The 23421-nt window shown below is 32.4% G+C and overlaps 1 protein-coding gene across 9 annotated transcripts in view; it reads left to right on the top strand.

The window, feature by feature from the left end:
* Window positions 1–1278: 1278 nt before the first annotated feature.
* LOC144444443 (uncharacterized) overlaps window positions 1279–23421 on the top strand; it is a 109318-nt gene continuing 87175 nt past the window's right edge. For 6 of the 9 annotated variants that reach the window (XM_078133863.1, XM_078133855.1, XM_078133864.1 and 3 more), the window contains exons 1-2: window positions 6920–7009; window positions 19542–19757. The gene's annotated coding sequence lies outside the window, so the exon portion shown is untranslated. Of the gene's footprint in view, window positions 1406–4108; window positions 4195–6919; window positions 7010–11817; window positions 11894–19541; window positions 19758–23421 lie in introns of those variants that run through there. The other 3 variants (XM_078133856.1, XM_078133857.1, XM_078133859.1) reach the window with 3 other exon arrangements.

The following is a 23421-nucleotide window of genomic DNA, read 5'->3' on the forward strand; positions in this document are numbered from 1 at the left end:
CTAAAGAGTGCTGTATATCTGTAATCTGTTAATACTCCAGACACTGAAAATTTACATCTACATTTACAATCTATTATTATTATTACAATAAAATTCAAATGACAAGTGTGAAAGGAAAAGACACAACTGTGATTTTGTATTGCAAGATTGTCTATAAATAGTGTTTCTAGGTAGGTCAACTTTACTCAGTCTAGATCTAGATATTGGCCTTGTATTTTACTACCTCCTGTTATCATATGTGTATACCAAACTAGGCATTGATTGTTTGAATTGGGCTTTCCAAAGAGTGGAATTGTTTATATACAGGGGTCTTTATTGTGAAAATCACAGTGGTATCTATGCCTTTCATACTGGACACCTGAATTTCATTGTAGTTATACTACAAACCTATAACCGTATTATAATTTACACTGTTTTACTGCAAATGTACAAATATATTTCGTACTAGTCAAAATTTATTCAGAGTAATTTATGAGTTTTTTTTTGTTTCTATCATTAATTAAGACTGATAGGTAACTAAGACATGTCACATGAAATATGTATTCATTCATTTGTGTTTTGATAAAAATATATTTACATATCAAAGGAAACATAATTTTGAACTTTAACAAACCAAACCTTTTACCTGATGGAGAATATTTCAACATCATATTTCAAAAAGTATGTCATTGCTCATAGAAAAGGGATTTATTTGACATTTAATACATGTATAACTTGAAGGAGAATAGCCAATTGAAAGTATTGTCAATAGATTCTGCTGATGTTATTTGATCTGTGAATGCCAGTAAACATCCAATGTGCTTCCCTTTCATACAAAAAGTATTTCTACCAATTGAACACCTTTGTCAAAGCACGTTCCATGTTATTTGGGGCATAGATTAGCAGTGGCGGCTCAGTTATTCAAACAATCAAATTGTTTTCCACTTACTGTTCTATTATATATCTCTACTTATATGGTATTGCTTTTGGAGTTTTCTTGTATGCTTCCCCTTTGTTGTGTTTTTGTTATCACTGAGGAGAGAGGACATCATTTTGATTGTTCCCATTTTATGTTTGCTCCCATAATAGTAGATTCTGACGTACTCATTCCTGACAACAATTGAAATTCTTTTTTATTGGCAGACTGTACTTAAATGGCATGGCTGCATCAAAGACAAGGCTAAGAGCATAACACTTAGATGTGTGATTTGATTGGTCGTATACCGTTTATATAGATGTATAGAGTGATTGTTGCTCTGCCCCCTAACTGTTGCTCTGCCCCTAACTGTAAAGTCTGGGCAAATGTCCATCTCTCATAAGTGTTTGTTATACAGTCCGTGATATATATCATATATCGACTGAAAGGTAACCAGCCAGCCGTGGTTCATTTGTTTGTTTTATGAACAGACAACTTTGAATCGTACAGGTGGGTTTTTTATTATTGTTGTGATGTATCAGCTTTCATCCTTCAGTTACTCTCTCTGTGTTGCAAGATTTTAGAAATATACAGGGAAAGGACAAGTACTTGTTGATCTGAATGGTTACTAACAATGCAACACTAGCCACCTTGACCCTAACTGCCATGGTTCAATCCACAACCATTCCTCATATTTAGTGTCACTGCTTTGAAAACATAGTGTAGTGATACATGACATGGATAGTGCCACAGAATATCAGATTTAGACTACCAGTGCATATAATGCACATGATCATTTGTTTAACTTGCACCACTACTTTTTAGTTTGATTGTGACTTGTGTTCTTGCCTTATTGTACTTTTGTAGGGTGACACAATACACAGTGATTTATATGATAGCGCTTGAGTTATAAATAAACCCATCCTGTTCAGAACAGAGCATATTGCAGCTACATGTAATCTATCAACTTTATTGTATGATTTTATCAACTATTGTATAATAATATTTAGGTGACACTTCAGTGTGCTTTTGTTCTTTCAGACTTTTTTAGGGTAGTGGTCGCCATGCAGTGCTTTGTATTGTTGAGTATGTGTTCTAAAGTCAACAGATCTTTTGACAACATATAGTGCTCCTATGCAGTTGTAGACCACTGAAACAAACTCATATTTTCCACAAACTTGGATAACAATCATAATAGGACTAGAATTTTGATGTGTGGCACTTATTTCTAAGGCATGCAAGTACTTTGATGCCATGCAGTGATTTATCTCATGTCACCAAACCTACATTCTAAACTTAGCTACACTATTCAAGTCTTCAACTTTTAAGTGTCAAACACCTAGTGTACCATGGTCTGGTATGCAGTCCCATAAAATTCAGTTTTGTGTTGCTTTTTTCAGTGGTTTTATAGCATCTCCAGATTCTCATTGTTGACTATGAAACGAGGTCACAAGTCATATTTTGTTGCTAATAACTCACCAGATTTCAACGTAAATGTTGATAAAGGAGACATCCCCCTTTTCAACAAATTATAAAGTCCAAGCTTAGTATAGTTTATATTATGTGATGTTTTAGTTGTTGTCCAGTTAACATTAGCTGAATATCTTAAGCTGTTGGATTGTCTTGTCACTAAGACAACTGTCGTGACCATTCAACAATGAAGTCACTAAGCTAACCTTAAAACGGTTAACATTGTTAGAGTTATTTGAATCAGAATTACTGACTTGTAATATCAAAGACGGGAAATGAACACATAACACATTTTCTTTTGTGAAAGTTTTGGAACCATTGCAATAAAAATTTTGAAAAAAAATTTGTAGTTGATGAAAAATACATTTAACCAAAATGAACATGTAGGAACCCTATAGCTTGATGTCTGTGCTCTCCTGGAGAGTAGGAAATGTGTTTTGAAATGGATATGGGCCCAGGCTAGTAAGTTATATACATGAATTATTCAAAAGTTATCTGCAAATTCTTGTGTGGTTAAACTGTAAGATAATGATTATTCCCAATGACTCTGATCATACAGTACCTAAATTGTTTTATTTGATACTAAGCAGGGTTAAACTTACAAACACATTATTAAGGTTAAAAGGTTAATCCCACCCATATTTCATCAGTTTTAATGACTTTAGCCCCAATTTTACCATACAATGTTGTGACCTACAATATAGTCCATTCAAATGAACACAACAAATACGGTGTATTTTGTACTCATCAGATAGATTTTCAACATCTGTAATATTTGCATTTTAGAGACATTGTTGTGAATTTTAGATTGTGAAGCAAGTTAATTATTTGTTATTATCTTTTGTATACTTGTCAAATGCATTCAGAAATTATGGACTGAAATGACAGTTTTTTGGGTACATATCAATTATCATCACATTTATTTTCACTTTTCATATTTGTGAGATACCAAACCTCTGATCCCTGCCAATACTTCATCACTTGGTGAAAATGGTGAAATATGGATACATTTTAGTGAATTTTCCTTCTTGGTGCAGTTTTGAAAAGACTGGGTTGGAATCGTCAAATGTCAGAATAAGCAATTATACAGTTTTCTCAAATTGAATTTAATAATTAATATGTATTGATGATTTATTCAAAGAATGGAGAATAGAACTTATTGCTATTTCTATCTACCAGATGAATGTGACAATGTTTAAAGATGTGATTAGAAAACTACTGTTAAAATGAAAATTGAAATTATTGGTAATTTAATATTTGTATATGTTTGTAAAACTTTCATTGTAATTTTCCAACAATGAATATTTAATGTCTATAACACAGATCAAATAGAGGGAAAGATGCCCTCTTTTTTGTTGCTAGGGAGATGCGTATATATTCCTTGGCCTGTTGTTAGATTGTTTTGTAACATCATGCCACACCTATGCATCATGGGATTAGTAAGGACCTCTTACTGAGTTTATAATACAGTGCATGTAACACGATATGGTATCTTGACACCAATACGCACACAAGCTTATATGTTTGACCCAAGTCTTGCCAAGCCTGTGTTTTCTACAAAAGAACCTTCTTTGTAAAGCACAAAACCCCTACAGGGATGCTCTGATGATCCTATGAAGTGCTGTTAGCTGTTTTAGCTGACAACTAACCAGTGAGTGTGTTGGCAAGTCCCCCATAGGTCAGTGACAGTCCTCATGTTTACGTAGTGCTGTTATGTGGTTTGTTTACTATTGGACTTCACAGGAGGTTGTCTGTGAAATTTTGCATTGACCTGCTAAGTTTCAGGTCACCAGTTGATTTGAGAGAAGTTTCTTCAACAGGACAGTTATGTAAGTATTATATTGTAAATTCTTCAAAAATGTACATTTTAAAGTGAACAAATGGTAAAGTTTTACTGAACCGGTCAAACAGACACATACGTAGAATGACAGACAAACAGACAGACGACAGACAGACAGACAAATAAGATATTGACCTTAGACCAAAGAAAGCACTTGTGATAAAGCCCTTTTCTAAACAATCTCACTTGTGCAATTGTACAAAAACTTAAACAAAAATAACTGGTAGATTAAGGTTTTACCGTTCCCCCCCCCCCTCCCACCCACCCACCCACCCACCGACCCACCAACCCACCCACCCACCCACCAAATAAAACCTCCTAAATATCTTGGATTAAATAATTTTAAACAGTTTGTACATTGATGCATGAGAAGGGCATATACTGTAGGAATGTTAGTAATTCTTGAGGATGTATGAAAATTGGGGCTGTATACAAAATCCATTTTGAAATTTAGTTTCTGTATATTTGTTGTCAGACTAGTCTAGTAATACGCTGTCAATATTCACTGTGATCTATCAAGGAGCATTTTATTTCATATATAGTAAAGTTGTAGTATACATTCCGTTAATGTATACAACAAGTGAAAGTTAACTGACTCATGATGGTGGAAGTGTATCTGATTGCAGAACATTAGTTTGTACAAGGTTAGAATGTTGAACACAACACAGCTGTAGTGTCAAGTTAATATTATTTTCTGAAGCAAAAGCACACTAATTCTTGTGGTGTGAAATGCATGTGAGGTTTATTTGCACCTAGTGTTTATTACTGCTCTTGTAGGTTATTTATAAATGTTACATATTATCATACATGTACATTACAAATTTTGTGATCTGCAGTTATTTACTGGGAGTTCCCCTATCAATATTTATATTTAGGTTCCCAAACATTAACCACTAACGTGTAGTTTAGGCATTTCACACATTTAATTCCAATTCCAATTATTTTTTTCATTTTTACATTTCAATAGTTTGTGTTTAGCACGGGTTAGACTCACTTCCTTGAGAGGGTTTGATATTGAAGCATTTTCACAAACAATAGTTGAATATCTCTAAAGTATTATTCAGAAAAACCTGTAACAAAAAGTTGTGTGTGAATCTGTTTTATGCACAGTTGAAGCTAACCTCATTACTAGTTTTATTATCCCAAGCAAGGTATTATAACCACATTGCCAGCCAGACTTCATCCAGTTTTAATTAACTGAAATACTGAAATGGAAATAAAAAGTATATTACAGAAATGCCCACCCCCATTATCATCTGTTAATTAATTCAAGTACTTACTGTAAGTCAATAATAGGATTTGCCTACTTATTTATATGTTAATAGCTGTGTTTTTATTTGACATCTAGCATGCTACTTCACACTGACAGCTCTGTGTGTGAGTGTTTTAGGTTTGAACATTGCCAATGATACCATATAATGTCATAACTACCATATGATGCAAATGGTTTAAAAAAATCAGTTGAAAGCTATGTCCCTGTAAACTTTTCAGAATTTAAATTGACCCAGCCTTCATTCAACTTATATCATGGCTTAAATTTGTAATGAATGAATTCTTTATTTATGAAACATTGTGTCCTTAACTTAGGTGTGAAAATGACTATGTAAATAAACTTAAGAAATAGGTGATAAATAAATAATACCATTAGATAGCTCTACTCAGAAGAAATTATTTCGACATTGATAGGTGGCAAGATTGTAATTCATTTTGTAAAACGTTTCCAGGAATAGGGAAACTGTTCAAACTTTTCATGTGAATCACCTAAAATTTAGTATAATATGAAGCTTTTTGAAAGGTTCACTCTGATTGGGTCAAAAATATGAGAAAGCAACATGTTCATTTATTGATAATGATTATTAGACCCTACACATAGAGTCTGTGATTGTAGATCAAGTGATTGTGTATACGTTCCAATTATTGGGATCCTAGCAAGAACTAATGCTTCTCATAAGCCCTAACAGTTAGCTTCTTTAAAAAATAAGTGAAGTATTTTGGCCCCTTGGTTTTGTTCTGTTTTGGTTTGTTTAATTTTGCTTGAAATAAGTTTTAACTCTAGAAAAGATATTTATTTTGTGATTGACTTTCTAGTTTTCTAGCGTGGAAGATTATTTTGAATTATATAGTATATATACAGCATGGCTAAGTCATGGTTTAACAAATACGGAACTTTTGAAGAAAGTACTATATAGATAAATGAAATAAATATTTAACTTCCCTATTAATAGTTAAAATTATTAATACCTTGAAAATTCATACATTTTCTGATAATATGTCACCAGCATATGAATATACATTCATAAAATTGAATGGACAGCTATTCTACTAGTGGAACCTACTAGAGCAGAATGGAGGTTACTAGAGCTAATTTGTTGTTTTTGTTGTCAGTTTGTATGACGAATGACTTGTCAAAACAGTGTCAACATTTAACTATGTTGAATTATCTGGCTACCATCTTAGAGGTGATCCTATTCATAGAACTCTACTGTATATCAGTAGTCAGATAATTACGGGTAAAGTCGTTGACAGAAATGAAAAGAAGTTTTCCGTTATAGAAAATCAATTATGGTCTTTAGTCTTTATGGCTACTATAGCAACTAAAGCCTTATCCAGTGTGGTCGGAGGCATAAGAATAGTCATGTTACATAAACACATGGGTTAATCCCGAGGGCACATTGTCAGCATAAGAGAGCCATTCACAACTGCAAATAGCTTAGTGTTGAATGTCATTATGTTTGTATGCAGAGACACGGCAAAGCTGTCTGCTGTAACGATCTAAAGCGGGATTTGCTTGTTTCAAGCAACAGGTATGTTGTGTATGATCTGTTCTGCTACTCCTACACCAGTTTTTGCTAATGTCAAGAACTATCGTGTAAAACAGGTATTGTGATCTTATCAGTGTTGGTGTGTCAGTTTTATACGCTTGACAAGTATACTACAATGTAAGGAAATGTACAGCATTTGTACTAGTAATAGTATGTACATGAATTTTGTGTTGGCTGTATGTAGTTAGTATTTATACAGTGTACAATGTAAATGTCGCCTGATTTGGAAGCACGGCTGTGAAACCGTGTGTTGTAATAGAAGAAATACATAGGTTACTGCGTTACTGTTATGTTGAGTTTGTTTTTGAGACAAGTTACAGTATACGTGCATTGTGTCAGTGGTTGAGAAACCAGTCATCTTCATGTCATGTTTAATGAAGCCATTGGCAAGCAACACCTCCTTGTAGTTGGTATTTTCTGTCAGAAACAGACCAGGTGAATGAGATCGTTACAGTGTGGATTTAGCACACAAGTGTTGACATGTGACTTAGTGCATGCCTCATATCTATGTATTAGTTACAGTAAAATATTACTGTGTTTTGATTGTGTCAGTGTGCTTCAATTCCAGTCAAATGTTGTCATGTAAGGATCAAAGTCTGTTACTGATTCTTGACTGGTGATTGAAATAGCACAAATAAACATGTAGGTTTAGTTCATTTATTCAACCATGCCACCACTTTCTTGACATGCTGCCTTGCCTCTAGCTATTGAAATAAAAAGTTTATTTGTGTATTGTAGTGTGTCTGAGATATCGTCTGAGTTTGAAAAAGGAGACAGTTTAAAGTTATGTCATTGGATGTTGCAATATCTTAAATGTACTTCACTATAAAGAAAAACTGTTAAGAATTGCCAACGTTTTTGCTAAGGTTTTGAAATCTCGATATGCAGGAAAACTAGCATAGATTTTTTTTTTGTATACTGTATACAGTATAGTTTTGTCAGGAAACCTTAGTAAAATTGACTGGGAAACTCACCTACTTAACTACCATTAACAAAAACATAATGAATTATTATTAAATGTAACTGTCAACTACATTCTTACAAAAAAAAAAAAATTGTTTCGAATATATGTTATGTACAAAAAATAGAAATTTGTATGGCTCCTGTGATCACCTATTAGAGTAGATGTGAGATAGGTTGTGTTGTTCAGCACTTATCGGTCTTGTACTGGCTAATAAACATATCAAGACACATATGCAGTACACGTAGGTTGTTATTTTGCTAACAAGTACATCATGATATCAGTGTATTGTATTAGTTTTGTCCAAAAAAACCCATAGAATCATGAAATTCTATAATTCTAACATTCAGACAGCAAAAAGTAAAAACATGTCAAAGAATTTTAAAAATGACACTTGTAATTTGTAGTCTTGAAATTTTCTTAATTCAAAATTTATTAAAGTCTAATAACGTGAAATATAAAGTAAAATCAGTATAAACTAAATATTTATAAATATTTATTTATAATATTTATAAAATCAGTGACATAAAATGTTCATTGATATATTAATGTTATGTTATGAACCCCTAGTTTCTAAAACATCTGTGCAAAACAAATAGCATTCTGTTTATATTTGATGTTTGTATTTGACAGGTTGTGCAATACTTTAATCACTATCCCGTCATAAACATATCAAGGTCTTATTAATTAATGTTTCCCTATTTCAAAAAATAACATCAATATTATATTTGTCTTGTGATATAAAAAATCTTCAGTCTATGAATAGAAACAACTTAATAAGATTAATATGTACAATTTGTCAAGGTAGACAAGGTGTCAAAGTATAGCTGGCATGTGTAGGCTATAATGAATCAGCAATTCTATATACATTATGTACAGTGTGCACTATGTTTTTGGTGGTTTCATAGTTGCTTCGTCTTGGTAAATTAGTATGCTAATCATCCAACTTGTTGAATATTTTTAATCAATCACATGTAGAGCTTCCACCAAGTGTTCAGATATGAAAATAATGAAATGACTATGGCACAATTTTGTGGCTACCAAGAATTTAGTCTATAGCAGCTATCTGTTGAATTAGAATCTGAAGATATCTTTAGCCCAAAGGTAAGTATATCATGGGGATAAAGATATATAGGTAGAGATATTTACAGATTCAAACCCAATGAATAGCTTCTAGAAACACAGTCTCGTTTACCATGCCTTTTTTGCATTGTTAACTACCAGTGTAATGTTGTTCCTAATTTGTTCCTAAAATAAGTGAGCGTTGTAATGTGTATGTTATTATTTTATTTTCATTTCTACACTAACTTTAGCCTAAAACGATACCTGTGCTCAGTTTTTAACTACCCACAAGATAAAATTGACTCTAATTTGTTAAATGATAAAACCTGACCCAAGCCAATTCCACCATATGACATTTGATCATTATCATTAGTAACACCATCTAAAACCATGCATTGGCTTACTTCCAACTCTTAATACAATGTATTTGTGTTTTGTTATAACGTAATGAAGGATGTTCTATTGTACATCCCTATGCAGCCATTCTACCAAGCATTGACAATTGTTTCTATGTGCCAAGTACAGATAATAAATTGGTTTTAGACCAATTACAGTAATTATACAAACAAAATAAAGTATCCAGAGTGATTAATGTAACTGTCAGCTTTTAATATAACTGTCAATTTTTACTCTACTGGTCAAGTGTTGATAATTGGTCTGCATATTGGTGAAAATGTATGATATGTCTGGTGCCACTAGCATTGTGTGAGTTAAATGTGGGGAAATGTTTACATTTTAGTTTTCTTAATACTGGTGTTATGTTATCTTTACCTTGTACCAAAACTGTGACAGAATAGCCTGTATCAGATACATGTATTTTTAACAATTACTAATTTCACTAGCCTATAATAATAGATTTTATAGGACAATTAGTAGATAAGGTTAGAGTTTACAAAGGACATACATTTAATTGCTATTATCCTCATGGGAGACAACTCATTGCCACTGCTGTGTCATGGAAATTAATATACCTAAAGTAAGGGACGATCACACAATATCGCAGAAGCTGAATACCAAGTTTGAGGCTGTACATTTATAAATTAATGATATGAAATGGTGGTTGTTGTTTGTTTGATTCTTTATATTGAACTATAGTTAATTTCACACATGTAATTCAGCTATAGTACTGTGAAGGAAACAGAGCATTAATCAGTTTCATTCTTGTGGATCAACAACAATGATAATATAATACTACTAATGATAGTACATTCTTATCAGCTCATTATGCAACAGCCTCAATGCACTTTACAGAACTAAAAAAAGAATAAGCATCATGCATGAAGGGTTAAACAGTGAAAATGTCCAACATAAAAACAGAGAGACCTTAACAACTGTGTGAAAACCTAATATCCAAGATAAAACAAAGAAGGACCTTAATAACTTATAATACGAAGTAAAATGAGAATGGCACAAGAATCAACATATTTATTATTCATGAAGTAATTATTGTGATTAAGTATATTTAAGTTGTTACAATTGAAGACATTCAAGTACTAACCAGTACTATGTATAGCACTGTTATAATTCAAAGACCTACTAATTAATAATTCAATAACGTGTCGTCAAATGCACTTAAACGTGTATAGCCAGGAGACATTTCTTTTTACTATTTACCATGGCTACAGAAAATTACACATAGGAAACCACCCATCTACTACAGGTGGCTGCATTCACACTCACCCATCCATCATATTATATGTTTTAATATTGGCGTATTATTCAATCACCTTGTAATTGTTGGGAATTCCTGGACTGCTAAATTACCACAAAATGGAGTATAGCTGTGTTTAATATTTCCATTTACCACAATGACACGTAGACTGACATATCGTCATGTTGTCCACTTCTCTACGTCGTTGTGTAGTAAGGACTGTAGCTAGGAATTCAGTATACAATTACATTCTGTATGTACCATACATACAGCTAGGACTGACTATATATATGTATGTTGTAGAGTGAGAACTAGCAAGGGCTGGATCACCATACATCAGTCTGTATCTCTTGTTGCAAGGAATTAACCATTTACATAGCAACTTCATACTTCTGTATGCCATATACTATATCGGGAGGACATCACCATACGTCTGTATGTTGTATAGCGAGGACGAGCTAGGCTGGATCACCATACATCAGTCTGTATGTCTTGTCGCAAGGACTTCACCATACAGATGTATGTTGCATAGCAAGGACTAATTAACACTTCTGTATGGCATCTATAGAGAGGAAGGACGTCACCATACATCTGTATGTTATATAGTGAGGACTATCTAGGGCTTCACCATACATGTGTATATTTTGTGGCAAGGACCTGACCATGATATAGATAGATGTATGTTGTACAGTATTATACTATAGCAAGGACTTCATACTACATTTGTGTTCCACATTGAGAGGACATCACCATACATAGTATGTTGTATAGCGAGGACTAGCTAGGGCTGGATCATCAACAGACTGTATGTCTTGTCACAAGGAATCCACTATTCACCATACAGATGTATGTTGTACAGCAAGGACTTCATATACAATACTATACTTAAGAAGTTAAGTACCAGTTAGTCTGGATGCCAACATGATAAGAGAGATACGAAGGAGTGGATGAAGGATAGCACTATAGACTAAGTACTACTAGTAACTACATCGTGACAGTTTAAATGAAAACCATCATTGATTCCAAATTTGAAAGCTCACACAACTAGAGTTTAGCCTTCTGTGGTATTTTTAAAAGATCCTTAATATTGACAAGAAATTGTACATGACTGTATACCTTTAACATACGTAACCATGGGTACGATAGCTATGAAACCAACACTGCCAGCAACCAGATACTGTAACAGCACTAGGTAATGTACTTGTATTTTATAGAAATGTACTTATATTTACATTTGTACTCAGAGAGTTTCACAAATTTGTATTTACTAATGCAAGCGTTGTTTATGTTTACATGTAACATGATAATATTGATGTGTTGTGAATGAGCTATTATGCTTGCAACTTCTATCATTAAAAGTGTTTATTATGTTTCTAATGTGCCAACTTTAATTCAAATAATTTATATAGGAATTAGAATGAAAGAAAATGAAAGTACAGTATCAGTTACTCACAGCAAAAGTGTTGAATCTTGGCGAAGCTGTGTAGTGTTTACCTAGCTACGGGTGGAAAGAGTACAAGAATGTCGTATGTCAATGCCACTCTTCTTTTGAACAAGCCTATTTAATTCTTCACATCAGAATATACCCCTTCCTTGAAGTTGAACACATTCTTTGTACCTAGTTCTAATCTGTTGGATAATACTACTGCCAAGCTTTTTGATAGCCTTAATAGGGCTGCAGGTATTTTATTAAGCCATTCACCCCCAGGTTATTATGAGGGGTTTTGCCTGAGAGGCAGCTACTGTATTTACATACATGTAAACAAAAGGTGTTCATTTGAATAGAGATTACTTTTCTTTTTGTACTTAAGTGCTTTACTAATCTATGAGATTAAAGAAAACAGACACAAGTGAAGATGGCACAAGTGCACTCACAAAGTTTGAACTTTTAAACTAAAAATACTGTTTTCTCTGAATATAACCCTGTACGATGTTATACAAGGGAAAGGACAACCCATTTGTTGGCAAGGACAGAACCATAACATATACAGAGACACGGACAATTGATAGGAACAAATACAAACAGAGTATGACTACTGTACACAAGTTGTATCCCAAAGGACAGTTGTAAAGTTGAATGAAGTTTCTCACAACAAAAAGTGAAGGTCTTGAAATCAATCATTCAGTTATTTATCCAATCTGATCTGTCAGTTCTATAATCTAACAATTACTTGTTGATTTAAATTAACAAAAAGGTACTACTAGTATTTAGTTTTGTCAGTTTCTTGATGTATTGGAATCTTGTGAATTACAAATCATCTGTTATACTTTACATGCCATGATGAATGATTGTCTTACAAATAAAGCAATATGTATAGTCGATTCAAAATTCAAAAAAGACCTGATCTAATGATGACTTGGTGCTTCCCTTTGTCTGTTTGCGCATAGTAGACTTGCTGTCAATTCAGAGGAATTCTTGCTGGCAATATGAAACAGGTTTTGTCATCAAATTAAATAGTTTTTTCCTCACTGTTCCTTTGACTTGATATGACCAAAAAAAGTAAGTTCTACACTAATTAAAATGACTTGCTTGATAAATGTATATGGTTTTAAAATGATGATAAACATCAATTTTAAATTCTGTAGGTGGCCTTGACAAAGAGGTGATGATTTAAGATATGTGCCTGTACTCTCTGTTACTCAATCTTTTTGATACTGATTCACTTCTATGAAATATTTAATACATTGTATTTTGTTCATTTAATCATTTCTTTCCTTCTATCAGTTTTCAAATCAAAATGAAAGTGAACTTTCACATATATATACTTTGCAAAGTAAAAATAATAAGCCATTAAATTTGCAGTGTTTTGATAATGGGCTCACACATATCCATGTATTAACTACAAAGTGTAACTGCCTGGCAATAAATTGAAAGTGAACTTTCATAAATGTATACTTTGCAAAGTAAAAATAATGAGCCATAAATTGGCAGTGTTTTGATAATGGGCTAACACATATCCATGTGAATATAAATCATGGAATAACATGACGGCCTGGTTATAAATTTAGGAGCAAATGTTACAGGTTATGCTGTACAATATTCAAATTACCACTATGCCTGGCATCAGGAGAAAATGAGAAATGAGAAATATGTGGACATCATTACAGGCAGCAAAATGATTTATAGATGGTTTCGAGTTCCTGAAAATAGCATGTACAGAATCATGGTGTTGTACAGTACAATGTTATGTTGTTTGCAGTCTATAGTCTGTGTCTGTTTCTTTGAATTTATAGCTTGCAAAAATGTATTAAAATATTCTGTAGATTCTTGTTTTGCAAGTATATCCAGATGAATTGCCGAAAGAGTACATTCAATACAAATTACAAAATATTGGTATATGTTAATTGGTATCCATAATTATTTGAATATCGAACTTATCACTTTAACATTATTCATTGAATGTAATGTGTAACATGAATTAATTGTTTAGAAATGATATACTTAATAGACATAATATTATAATATTTATATTCATATTCAGGTAAATAAACTGATTATATATATATTCAATAATGGAAACTTTGGGGGGAAAATAAGCAGGCAAATAAGTGCAATAATTGGTTTGTGATAGATACTTTGTGGTCTCCTTCAGGATACTGAATATTATTGGTGGGAAAGTAACAACTGTTTGTTGGCCATGTCTTAGAAGTGACAATGACATACACTATTTATATACTGGATAGCAATCAATAAAATATCTAAAATTTCAGTCATGTATTGAAATTGTTTTAATTCATTGGTAGAATAGATATTGTATACACAGCTTTTAATAGATTGGTTGTTGAACATGCTTCCATAGGAAAAAGACTTAGATGACATTTTATGGATTTCCTTGAAGGATAATAACATGAAATGTGTTTGAAACTGTAATCATGTGATGAAACATATATGAGTATGTATATGTATGCCTCCAGGCTTATTCCCATCATTCTATTCAGTTAAAAAATACTCAGACATATTTCTGCAAGTAAAATAGGTGCATATAATACGGAATGAACCAAGATGGGTAACATATTCCAGTGTCAATTGTTATAGATGCTTAAACATATTATGAGTATATTTATTATTCTGCATCAGCTTACTAATAGTATGCTACAGTAACTAACTATATATCAGAGTTGCAGGAAGAAGGAAGTGCTCTTCCATGATGAATGTATGTGCCGTTGCTATGGTAGCGAGGGAAGCAGTGGCATTTACTTTTTATAGAGCAAAAGCCCATCATGATAAACAAGTCTACTTGTATGATGTAGTACCCATTGTGTGTTTTGTTGGTTCCTGTAGTAGTACATGTATGTAAATTACCAGCAAATTTGTTGACATTGTAAACATAACTGCAGTGGACAGCTATCACTTGGTAGGTACAAATTATTATGTACAGTCTTGTTGTAATGTATATGCATGTTGTAAAATGAAGATATAGAGTTGTTCTCTAGTTGTTAGGTATTACCAGTTCATCTCCATACTTTGCTTTTGTAGTGAAATTTTTCCGAATTCCATATGTTGTATCAGAGACTCATAAACATATATCATGATATTACTTTTTATTATCTGTTGCAATATTGAAGCTGAGATTTGTTTTCCAGTTACCATAATAATATTGCTTATCTGTAGCTTATCACCATACTGTGCTTTTGTTAAGGGTAGTAAAATTGTTCTGATTTCCACAAATTGTATCAGAGGCTCATGATATATCATGATATTACATTTTATCTACAAGTCTGTGACCATATTCCAACTGAAAATATGGGAGTTGTCATCCAGATACCATTGTATTGATGTAATTCATCAAAGATATGTTTGCTTCCACATTGTTTGTACTGTCTTTTTGTGTGTGGTATGTAAATTGTAATGTTTTTTTTCATGAATAACACTATGTATGTTCATCATGGAAGCACTATGATTCATACACAAATTCTCATAATCTTTCTTCCACTTTTTGATTGAGAAACAGACATGTTTTGAAAAAATCGTTTGTCCTTCTTCAGTGTGTAACTGGATCTGATTCTTCAAGCTTTGTATAACTACGTTGTAGGCCAGAGACTCGAGGCCATCTGACAGTTGCAATTTCAAGTCAGATCACCAAATCTAAAGTTCACACCAGAGACTTTTTGTATATAATACGGTATAGGAAACTGTCTGATTTTGTAAATCAATCTGATTTCTTTACCATGTGATATTCTAATGAAACCTAACGACGTTAGTTCTCAGGCTAAATTTACAAATAGGTATTTTTTAATCAGAAACTTGACTTTTGAATTTCCTAATGTATGAATTGATTCAATTTACCTAGAGAAAATAATTGCAGCATAGTCTTTTTCCATTAAGTTGGAGACAAGGTCGTCTACCTAGGAAATATACTGTATTTTTGTATGTGAATGTAGACAATACAAAATGTAATCCATACAACGCTGTCTCAATTATAGTAATCAAGAATGTATGTTACTCGCCTTGTTTCTACTGTTTTCTGTAAAAATCAGCACCCCAACAATGGAAAACAAGAAATGTGGTATTAATAGAACTGTTCCCTGTCAAACCATTTTAAAAAGCCAAGGAGAGTGTACCACCTTACCATCCTTAGGAAAAACGCTATTATTTTACAAATGCACTTCAGGAAATGCAACACTATATAGATGGAATATTCCAGGCTGCAATTTGTTTGCAACCCATGTGTTATTATTCTGTAAGCATATTTGAGGAAAAATTGATATTACCTCCATTCTCATTAAAAACCTCCACCACAGTTATATTTCCATTTCCATAGGGAGCCTGAATTCTATGAAAGCTCTAAATTTTACACTGTGTTGTGGTGTTCATTTCATGTTGTCCTAAATGCTATATAGTATACCTTTTGATATTTTTTCAATAAAGACACATTGAGTATACACAGACATGATGAATGAGAGCAATCAGTACTGTTGAAACACTAACCTTTTGACGACGTATGAAAACCATTAGTCCTTTTGAAAATATGTATTTTATTTTTTGGGAATACTAAATGTATGAAAAATGTCACAAACGTATTCTTATTGCCGGTTATGTTTACAAAATACAAAAATTAAAGCTGCAACAGGAATGTTTTTTGGAACTATTTTGTATGACTTTCTTGTAATATTGAACACCTTTTAAGTATTGAATCACATGCGAGTAAAGGTATTTGTGTATTAAACTGTACACAATCATTATTTATGGTACAATAAATCCAATCAAAGTGATTTCTTGGTCCAAACCTGAAAATCGGAATCCCAATACAATCACAATTTTAACCAGGCAGTTAGACTCTCTTACAGCCCTCGGAGCTTCGCTTTACTAAAATTAAAGCTAAACGAATTATTTTGTATGTACCGATGCCAGCTAATTAACCAGTACAAGGTTGTTCGAGTACGATGGAGTACGTTATGTAGATGGTATCGGTACATACAAAATAATTCATTTAGCGTCGATTTTAGTAAAGCGAAGTTCCGAGGACTGTGAGAGAGTCTACCAGGCAGTATGTACTACTTTTGGATAAAATAGTCCTCTAATCAACATGGACAATGTCTAATTTTATTGGAATTTTTAATGATTTTCTATGAATATATTGTGGTTGTGTAATTAAAAAAAACTATTCCAGTTTCAGCCACTCCCAGTATGTATAGTTTTAAAATGAATAAAAACAGATTTAACAACCAGGAGGTGGTTTTTGATGCCTTCAGAGGCTTACATTGACTTTTATTGAACACTGTACTAGAATAGTTTAAAGTTTTTGTGGAAGTATTTTCACCTTAGTGAAAAGCTTACAAATATAGCTTTTCACTTTTGCAAGCAATCAAAGAAGTGTCATTGATGAATTCAAAATGAAGTAGAGGTGGACATTCCAACTGTTTAGCACCTAATTATTGTTACATATATAACAGTCATAATAAATATTTAGGATGATTTATCTTGACTTTTGAAAAATTACATAATTAAGTATGAGATAAAATTATAGAAAGTAATATTACATTTATCATCTGTGGCAGATTGATGGTGTCTTAAATAACTATCAACAGTCAGTATGATAAATGAAGATATATTAACATGTCTGGAGTAGTATACTTCATTATAATAATATTGTAAGATATGTAAATATTTTAGAAATATAAGATTTTGTCAAGAATTATATATTAATAATTTAACTATAGCCCTTAAAAAGTTAGACAATCATACAAAATGACATGTTTCACTATTGTTCTTTTTTGAAATTTTAATTGCTAAGTAATAATTAAATTGTAATTGTCAGTGTAAAGTCTAAGGTGTACATTCAGTGAATAGAAGTGTTTTATGAGCAGTGACCATGAAATCTATTATAATGAGATAACATGTAATATAAAGAATTGTGTGTTATTTGTTCTTTTTGAAATCAAAATGACTATTAGATAAGAATTACAGGGTAATTGTAAAAGTCTAAGGTGTACAATGTACATTCAACTATAAAAGTATCAGATATATCAGCAGTAACCATGAAATATTGAAATGAGATAACACACTTAAATATAAAGAATTATGTGTTATTTGTTCTTTTTTAAAATCAAATTTGCAAAATAAGAATTAAATTGTAAGTGCAAGTATAAATGTATTAGATGGACATTTAGTAATTTTATTACCAGTGTTAGTTCCATCAACGGTACTCATGAAATCTTTCATAATGAGATAACACACTTAATATAAAAAGAGGTGTGTTTATTCCTTCTATTTTTTAAAATCTAAATTGCAAAATATGAATTAAATTGTAAGTGCAAGTGTAAACCACTAAATATATTAGATGGACATTTAGTGATTTTTTTACCAGTGTTAGTTCCATCAACAGTACCCATGGAAATCTCTCCTAATTAGATAATGCACTCACTTGTAGACTGATACATTTGAAATGCATGATATATTCAACATGTACATTGTAAGGTAACAGTGAAGTACTTAGACACAAAGACTCTTGATAATGGACGTTGCTAGGAGCAACCTTCAAGAGATTTAATGATAGATGGAAGCATAATAGACTTGAATGATTTTCTATGTTATTTAACGTGATCATTTTGACACTTACTGTGAATGTAAAACATAGTACCCTGGATGTAACATAAATGGAAAATAATAACGTGAACAGAACGATAGTCATTTTGTGTGTTCAGTTCTTTAGAACTATAGGCAAGTAGATGGTGTGAATAAAAGGAATGTCATTCCCTGTGTTGGTTCACTTACATGTAAAGGGAAAAACAAGGAGTGAACAAGATGGAAGTTATTCTTTCATCTAGCCATCCATCATCCATCTGTCCATTTATCCAGCCAGCCAGCCAGCCAGGCATCCATTCACACTAACTCACTGACACTCACTCATTCACTCACTCACACACACACACACACACACACACACACACACACACACACACACACACACACACACACACGTACACACACATATCCATCCATCCACCTTTCCATCCACCCATCCATCCATTCATTCATTCTTTCATTGTTATTTTAAAAGAAAAAATAGCGTGAACAGAGGGAAAGATCTTTCATGTATTTTATTTGAAAAAGGCCCTTAGAACTGAAACTATTCAGAAATGTATGCATTCATAGATGGTGTAGATAAAAGCAAAATCATATCATGTAATGTTCACTATTATTTTGAAGGTCCAGTTTGGAATAGCATTTCAATTTACGTCTGGTAAATAATTGTCTGGCATAGCCATAGAAAAAAGTTAATGCAGAACAAATGAATGATCCTGTGTAATCTTAATGGATCCACTGATGAGAAACATTATTACAAGAACCTGGATTGAAACCCTGGCCTTTAACACTCCTGCTTTTGTTATTATTTCAGAGACTAAATTGATGTGATTCATTGAATGAAAAAATCAATCTGCATCTGACAATCATCACAAAGGATTCTGACAATCACAACCTATCAAAGACATCACAGGCAAAGAAGATCACCCCAACAGGAACCTGATGATTAATATCCAATTATCTAACTGCTAACTGAAACCATTATTTATTCACTGACTCAGTGTGTGCTTAATATATGCAGAGGAAAAAGGTAAGTTTGCTGTGGAATCACCAGTGTTATCTGTACAAAGATTCTATGGATAGTGTCTAGAAAAGAGAAGAGATGGTATGGAATAGGTATGAAATGTCATTGGGTTAACACTAAACTAAAGAGAAATTGAAATGTGCCATGAATTCAACAATTTTAGACTTAAAAAATAAATTCTGTGAATAGTGTCCTGAAATGAAAAGAGATGGTATGAAATAGTTATTAGTTATGTGAGCTAGGTTTTGATATAGAAATGCCATTCAGTCAATGCAAAATCCAGTGAAAAAAAATTGTGCCTTGAATTCAACAATGTGATTGTATAACAACAATTCTATGAGTGTCTGAAAAGGAAGAGAAATGGTATGAAATAGTTACATGAGCTAGGTTTTAATATAGAAATGTCATTGGGTCAGTACTAAACTTGAAGAAAAAAGATAAGTATGCCTTTAATTTAATCAATGTCATGTTATCTGCGAAAAGATCTCAGAATACTGTCTAATAATATTGAGATAAAAAAGATGGTACATACATGGAATAGATTCTGTAGTAGAAGTGCTATTAGTCATGTATGTAGTATAATACAGGATTTTTTTTTTTTTGGCAAGAGAGTTTAGGGACTGATAATCCCAGTTCATAGCCTGAGAGAGACAAGTAGAATATTTTGTAATATGATATTGTTACATTTGAAATGGTGGTCTTTAAACTGACTGCATGTCTTTGTCAGATAGCTCTTAGTGAATTATTAGTATTAAAATTCATCCATTCACACAGCAAGGGATTCAAATCTTTTCATTTTGAAAATTGAATCTGTACTAATGGCTATCAAGTAAAGTTCCAGCTGCTCCCTGTTCTATACTGTCATTTCAAAATGGAAACCCCTATGACACATCTTCAAATATAGATCTATAGAGTGGCTGTAAGTCCATCATAACACCATTAACTATTTGTTTTGACTGTAGAATATGACAGTGTAACCATAGATTCAAGACTTATCTAAGGATTAGCATTTTTGCTTTTATTAATTGGTGGCCATATGCTGAGAATTTAGCCTCAAAACTGCCAGTGCTGCTCATAACATACTTTAAGTAAGCCCCTGATCCAAAAGGGGTATGATAGATAAATAAATAAACAAATAAACAAATAGATAAATAAATAAATAAATAAATAGGTGGATAGGTAAAAACATGGGTATGAATATAATGTGATTTGGTCTCAACAAGTAGTTTGACCTTTGACCTTTGACTTTTGACCATACCTACTTTTCTGTGTATGGATAGACTTATACATTGCTCTAGGTTATCAGACATTGAAGGCGGCAGAAAAAATCAATACCTGACTAGGTTTCTATGTTTGCCTTGTAACGAAGCTATCAATCAAATCGTTAAGGTGGATTTTTATCACATTAAAATAGTAATTTAAACATGTACTTGCTGAAATAAGAGAACTTGACAGAAATGTACACTTTGATTATGTAGATATCCTGAAACTGAAAAGTGGCTGATCATACCAAAAATATTAATAATAAGAGGCGAGGAGATAAATAGTACATATTGTCCTAAAACTAAGGTCTGCTTGAAAAATAAATCTGTAAATCAAAGTGAACTTTAGTTTTAAAAAGGTTTAATTATGTATATGACCATTTGTAATTGTTGCAATTATTTTCATCAAAGTACAAGTTTCTTTTCTGTTGACCTCAGGATTTCTAAATTTTGTGTAGTTTTGATGACTATGATTTAAATACTATATTAATATCAATATTATCACCAGCAATATATATTGTGAATTCCATTTTACTAATTTTTTGTTCACGTTCGATAACACCCTCCTTACTTTAAGAGTACCAAAACTAGTTCTAATCCATGTCACTATGGTAACAATATGAGAAATAACAGTAGTAAAAGGAGAAATACACAAATCAAAGAGCAAATCAATATTTTTTGATGTAATGGAAACACTATGAGAAATTTACAGGAAACACTCTTAGTAATATTTCATAAACAATTCACACCATTGAAATACATTTTTAGCATGAATGCAGCTCTGGGTAGAATTGTTTGCAAATTGACATAACACTAGAATTGGATTAACGTTAATGTACATGTTGAATATCAAAGTTAGGCTGTATCATTGTTTTGCATAATATATAGAGCATCATACAAGTACATTTCATCAGAGTATGATTGTATCTAGGCATCTTTTTATAGGCCGTAAAGTGAATAGTTGTGTCGGTAAGTCTATTTTATTTGTGTAAAATGTTATAGTTGAGTACATAAGATAACAAAAATGAACTCTGAAATATTTCTGAAAAAAAACCTGAAAGATACTGGACTACCCTTGCTAACTGCAGAGAAAATATCAGGAGATCGTGGGCAATGGAGAAGTTGTGCATACAAGAATGTGGCAAAGCTCTCTAGTGCTAGTAGTGGAGTGTGCACCTAACTAACTGAAATATTTAAGACAAGACATTGTTAATTTGCTGTGTCCCAAGCCCTTCACAGTTACGTTAATACATTATTTGTGCATATTTGACACTTGGAATGCAATATTTTGGATGTCGTGTCCCTGAGGATGGTATAAGGAAAGGACACATGGTGCTTTTTAGCAAACATACATTTGTGCCAAGTAAGAGGAGACAGTGGGTCACAGTTCTGTCTTGTAACCTTCAAGACAAAATTGAGTTGCTCACTATCATCCTGTTTGAAGTGTTTCCAAGGAAATGAACAACGTACATGCAAGACTATTGATGCACTATATACCTACATACTTATGTTACAGTACATCATGACAATACATTTATTGTTCAAATTCAGATTCAAATTCAAATTCAATTTAATCTACCAAAAAGAGAACAGAAATATACAAATTTTGAAAGTAAGAAAAAAAATCTGATGAAGGCCATGTAAATAATTCCCTAGGAACTAATGAAAGTCCATAGACCAGACTTACATGTAAATTAAGACAAATTTAGGGATATGAGTTATAACAAAAAAACTACATATACTGTAAATAATTATGAAAATTCTTATTTGGTGGCAAAATTATAAAAATATATAGAAGTTCTCTGGATCTAACAAAAAAATGAATACATATAAAGATAAAGTACACAGGCAAATAAAGGAGACAGGAATATAGAGATCACCATTGCATATCATATGATAGATATAAGTGATGCTAATAGCTGATGAATTGGCCGAATGTCAACATTCTTTAAAAAAAATGGAAAACTACAAAAAAAAATGCACGAACACAAAATAATTGGGCAGTAGTCATAGTAATAAGTATTATTATAGTTATACCTACAGTAATGCCTGAGCAGGTCTCCTAATAAGCCTGAAATTCCATCCAAAATAAAAACCAAACAATGGCACCCTCAAGGATGAGTTCAGTGGCTGATGGCTGATGCTCTTAATACCATGGCTTCTCTAATAAAATTGAGATCTGGAATTGAATCAGCTCCACCAATTTTAATCTAATCCTTTTCTCATAGGTTAAGCTTTCAAAACAAATTTGAACGTTTACATTCTGTGTAAATACTGGGGTATGCAACATTTCAGAGTTTGTGTCTTGAGCAAGGTATTGTCAAATTTTTATTTTCCATGGAATCTAGCACAAATTTTGAATTTTGATTTTCTTTTGAACATATATGAAACTACTTAACAAAGAGAAT

This window comes from Glandiceps talaboti, chromosome 13 (genome assembly GCF_964340395.1).
Source record: "Glandiceps talaboti chromosome 13, keGlaTala1.1, whole genome shotgun sequence".
Classification (NCBI taxonomy): domain Eukaryota; kingdom Metazoa; phylum Hemichordata; class Enteropneusta; family Spengelidae; genus Glandiceps; species Glandiceps talaboti.